A 6000-nucleotide genomic window follows, 5' to 3' on the forward strand; every position below is an offset into this window, starting at 1 on the left:
TATAAAGGAGCAATTATACCTGATTTCCAGTCCTCTGGAACCCTTCCCTCTTCCCAAGCCAATCTACACAACTTCCATATCCACTCCACAACAATCTCACCCCCATACCTTAGCATTTCACCACACACTCCATCAATTCCTGGGGCCTTTCCCAACTTGATCTTCTTCACTGCTTCCACTACTTCCCCCCTACTGATCTCTTCCTCCTTCCTCTCATCTCTTCTTCTCCCAGCCATTCCCCAACCACTTATACTCGCACTGCTCTCACTCTCTACATTCAACAAATTCTCAAAGTGCTCCTTCCATCTCCTCAATTTCTCTCTCTTCTCCACCAACAAATCTATTATTCCTATCTTTCACTCCCCTACTATTTCCCCTTTCACACTGCCTTACTTTCTTTACCTTCTTCCAAAACAATTTCTTACTCTCCCTCCATTTCACACTCAGATTCCTCCCAAACTCTTCATCCACTTTCTTCTTACTCTCCTTCACCAGTCTCTTCACCTCCCTTCTCCTGCTCATATATACCTCTCTCTTCTCTCCCTCATCTTCTCCCCTATCTCTCCTCTCTAACCATTCACTATATGCCTTCTTTTTTTGTTCCACAGCCCGTTTCACCTCATCATTCCACCATGCTGTCCCTTGCACACCCTTGCATCTCCTCCTCACTCCACAAACCACCGCACACGCTGCACCTATCTCTTCCGTGAATGTCTTGCATACGTCTTCCACCCCTTATATCTGCTCTAGCTCATACCTTCCCAATCTTTCTTCCACTATGCTCTTATACTCTGCCATTTTCTCACTATCTTGCAAATTCTCCACTCTTCTCACAGGAGCTGTTTCCTCCTGTCTTCCCCTTCATCTCCTCAACCATTTTCCTTGCAGCTTTACCTTCGCCATCACTAAGTGATCCGAGACTCCATTTCCCCACCCTATCCACACTCTTGCATCCAACACTTGTCTTCTCATTCGCTCATCCACACACACGGTCTATTATTGCCTTTCGTTCAACAAGATCACCATCCATCCTCCTCATTACTCTCCATGTATACCGGTGGCTCAGCTTATGTCGAAAGTAGGTGTTGACAATTGCCAACCCCTTATCAGCACAGATGTCCACCAAAACACAACCATTCCCATCTACATCAGCTGGCACACCCCACTGACAAACCACTCCATCCACTCGTACATTCCCAACTTTGCCATTCATGTCTCCAATCAAAAGCACTCTCTCGTTCCCCTCAAATTTTTCCTTACATGCTTCTACTCTCGCCCAAAACTCATCTTTCACTCTTGCCACTCGGTCCTCTGTCGGAGCATACACAAATACAATTGCCCACGCTTGTATACCTACTTTCATTCTCACCCATACAATCCTTGCACCCACTGTTCCATACTCACTTACTTTCTCATTCCACTTCTTGCTTATCATCAGACATACTCCCTCTCTTGCCCTCTCATTCTAATTTAATGACAATCATTAGAAATAATTTACAAAATGCTGTATACTGTACAGCATAGTGGGCAGAGAGAGAGAGAGAGAGAGAGAGAGAGAGAGAGAGAGAGAGAGAGAGAGAGAGAGAGAGAGAGAGAAGGTAATGAATTGTAGATGATGGAATAACTCAAATCCCTAATGTATGCAGATGAGTGTTGCTTGCTGATAATAAACACGAGGCTTCCAGACTGAAGCTGGTTTGTGGAGTCTGTGAGTGTCGTGCTTTGATACTAACTGATGATTATTGATCTCTGTTAAAGGAGAAGCTGATTCCCAGTATGGTGTGATGGCGAACGGAGAGAGACTTGAACTGGCAAGGGAGTTTACTTTTTCCTGCGTGGAATAATATAGAGTTAACTGCACAAAGAAAGTGGAAAGTAGAGTAGCACATGGAAGAAATTGGCAGGTGCTTTGGGGCCTTGATACTACACAGAGGTCTAGGTGTGAAGGCTGCAAGAGGATTGAATAAGTGTTTTAGTGTCTACAGTACATTGAGGCATGGGTGTGAGATTGTAGTGCGGCAGGAGAATGAAAAATCATGAGTAAGAGTAGTGGAAATGGGGTATTGAGGAATGTATGTGTAAGTTACAGAGTACAAAACGTGATTAATGGAAGACATGGAGTTAGAAGTATTTTGACAGTAGAGCTGAAGAAAGTGTGCTCAGATAGTAGGCCTTTGGTAGGTCGAGAAAAGATATAGGTAGGGCGATGAAACAGGTACCTGTGAGTGAGGCTGAAGGCAGGAGGAGATGTGGTAGACCATAAAGATGTTGGATCTATATGGTGAATTAGGATGTGAAAAAATAAGGTATAGAGTCGAGGTAAGTGAAGTGATGGGAGTGAGTTGTCGGATTGACTTTGATAAATAAAGTGAGTCACTTAAGGTTTTTTATTTTTATAAGTGTCATTTGTCATGCATGTGAGGTAGAATTAGGATTCCAGGAGCTTGCATGGGAGATAAATGGGTGTGTGTCCCATTACACTGAAAATGCTGTTAATTAGTGCTCCCTTTTTGTTATCCTCTTTTCTTGCCTTGTGGACCCTACCTCACCCCACTCTTAAAGGGGAGGAAAAGAGGTTTGAATGATGATGATGGAGAGTGACACGTAATGAGAATGACTGTGGGGAGGAAGCATGGTGACCGGTAAACACACACACACACACACACACACACACACACACACACACACACACACACACACACACACACACACACACACACACACCGCTCGCTGGTGCAGTGGTAACGTTCTCGCTTGCCAACTGGTGGACGGGAGTTCGCGCCTCGCTCAGGTTGCGAAAAGTTTCACTGACGAAGTGGGAGGTTACTGTCCCCCTTGAGCAAGGGGACGGGTGTGTGCTTCTGTGAAGGTCACAGCCTTGCCCTTAGATCGGACTATATGAGCTCTCAGCTCCCTTCCGGGAGGGTAAAAGCTGACCATCACGACCATCAAGTGATCCTGACCGACCCGGTGAATTACACACACACACACACACACACACACACACACACACACAGACACACACACGCCCGCGCGCGCGCTATTAGATCAGACATGAAGATCTGACTGTGATTAATCACCATCCATGCTTGGACTGTGTTCTGTGTTCTGTCATAGGTCAGTGGCCATGCAGTCAAGCTCTCCTACTTAATGTAGCTAGTACTTTATGTTATACTGTGTTTTCAAATGAAATGGAGTAGACAATTTGAAACCAATATTTAATTAAAATAAAAGTAGTAAAAGAAATCTGTATTTCTTAGAAAGTTGATACCCACTCAAAGTACTTTGGTACAGTACTAAAGTAAATTTACTTTGTTACATTACAACTCTGCCACCCAGTCACATTGGTGCCACAGCTCGAAAGCATCTCTCTTCACCATCAGGAGCCTCATTAAATGGTGAGAATACGGGCCTAGAACCTGGCCTCAACATAGACTTTGTACTCAGGTGGCCCCAGGGTGAAGCCACCTTTGCCTTCAGTGTCATGTACAGGAATAGCAGGATCCAGCTTGAATCTGAGGTGCTGTAGAAGGGCTGTGAAGAGCAGGAAGGTCGTCATGCGAGCCAGCGATTCCCTTAGGCACACCCTCCGGCCTATGGGTTAAAGCTTGTTCTAGTCTCCATTTCGCTAGCTTCATGATTTCGATCACTTCCATTGTGTAATATGCTTCTCAAACAGAACTTCATATCTTAGCTTTCAGTGTCCTCAGTGGCTTGGCAATGTTCTCCAATAATACCGGTAATTCATATAAGATGTCCAAACCAATTTCGGTACTCATGATATCTTTCATAATTGCTGTCGAGGCCGTTGGGGCTGTGAGGCATCCTTGCCTTAATATATGTTGAGGGTCTAAGTGAGCTGATCGTCCTGCTATATAGATGAGAATCCATGGTATAAGTCCGCTCATCATTATCTATTAAAAAAAATCTATTAATTAGCTATTCCAGTCATGCTGAGATCAATGATAATGATGGTGCGCATTACAACTGGCTCTTGGCGAACAATAACTTTGCTCGTTGCTTCACTTATAGGAATTTAAATCGATACCTACTGTAGCTCATGTAAATGCTGTATTGTGGCATTTGAGCAACAGTTGCACCAATTTTTTGTTTGTTATGAGATCTTAATTTATTTTTGTATGTATTGATTTCCTATAGTTGATTTTCATCATTAGTGTTCGTTTTTTCGGTGGTGTCCAAGGTTGCATAATTGCTGGCTAAATTCCTTGTGACTCCTTTTTAAATGATCGACATGAATTAGTTTTTCTCACCACTCAACAGTGACCTAATTACTACCTTGTTTGCTATCTTCTTGCTGTAAATACTGTGTATGGGCCTTCATACTTCTGTGATAGTTTATTGTCTCTACTGTGAATGATACCATACACAGTGTCTCCTAAGCTGATCGTTGATTCTTTTGCCTTTTTATGTACGATGGTGCGAAGGCTGCAGTGCGTGTGGATGATGAACTAAGTGAATTTTTCTCTTTGAAAGTTGGTTTGAAACAGGGATGTGTCATGTCTCCATGGTTGTTCAATCTGTACATGGATGGGGTAATAAAAGAGGTACAAGGTAGGATAGTGGATGTTGGAGTGGCCCTGGTGAGAGAGGATAGTGTTTGGAAACTCCCTGTACTGTTGTTTGCAGATGATACTGTGTTGCTGAGTGAAGACGAAGGGGAGCTGCAAGGCTTGGTGGATGAGTCTGAGAGAGAGTGTGTAAGAAACGGAATGTAAAGGTGAATGTAGGGAGGAGTAAAGTGATGGTCTTTGAGAGAGGTGAAGTTAGTGAATGTACAGCGAGGTTGGATGGTGAGGAATTGGAAAATGTGAGTACGTTTAAGTACTTGGGTAGTGTGATGAGTAAGGATGGAGGTTTAGAGGGTGAAGTGCTTGAAAGGGTACAGCAGGGAAGAAAGGTTGCTGGTTCTTTGAAAGCAGTGATAAGAAACAGGGAAGTGAGCATGGAAGTGAAAAAGTTACTACATGACAGTATTGTGATACCAACTCTGACGTACGGAAGTGAAGCTTGGACACTGTTGGAAGGACACAAGTCAAGAGTGAGAGCAGTGGAAATGAGTTATTTAAGAGGAGCCTGTGGAGTCACGTGGAGAGACAGGCTGACGCATGAGGATATAAAGGAGCGTTGTGGTGTTGAAGTGGATGTGATAGGAAGCGTTATGAGGAACACACTGAGGTGGTTTGGCCATGTGGAGAGGATGGAGGGTGAAAGACTGACGAAGAGAGTGTATGTGAGTGAGGTGGAGGGAGGAAGAGGGAGGGGGAGGCCGAGGATGAGATGGAGGGATGGGGTGGAGAGGTATATGAGAGAGGGGGGTGTGAGTTGGGAGCAGGGCAGTGAAATGGCGGGGGACAGGGCGACTTGGAGGCGATTTGTTTGTGGCCACCCCAAACGGGATTGAGGCGTCTGGCAATAGATAGATAGACAGATTGAATGACTCCGTCATTTCTTCCTTGGACATCGATAATTGTTTCTACACCCTTTTGTGTACATCGTGGAATTCACGCAAACGGAGTTTAGGATAATCGTCATAATTGTATACAGGCAAATTTTCATCTTCTAGAATATCATATGGTAATTTCTTGTCCGTTCCGTAGATAATGAAATGTGGTGTGTCTCCTAAAGTCTTATTTATTGCTCCTTTAATGATTGCTTCCACTCTGGAAATCCAATCATCCCAGCTCGCATAATTTTCAATGAGAATGTGTCATAGTACATCCAACGCTTTTTTGTTTTGTCTCTCTACCAACCCATTAGATGGTGAGTGATAGACTAAGACATTTATCTACTTTATATTGTATTGTTTACATGTTTCTTGCAAGATTTCAGAATTAAATTCACTTCCATTATCACTTATTAATACCTTCGGGGTAGTGAACCTACATATGACGTTATTTATGATTGCCTTTGCCACAGTTTCTGCTGTCTTATCCTTAATTGGGACTAAAATCACTTATCTTAAGAGATGATCTGTAGCAA

The sequence above is a fragment of the Coenobita brevimanus genome, chromosome 79 (assembly GCF_032717465.1).
Source record: "Coenobita brevimanus isolate Jiangsu-jjx chromosome 79, ASM3271746v2, whole genome shotgun sequence".
Taxonomy (NCBI): domain Eukaryota; kingdom Metazoa; phylum Arthropoda; class Malacostraca; order Decapoda; family Coenobitidae; genus Coenobita; species Coenobita brevimanus.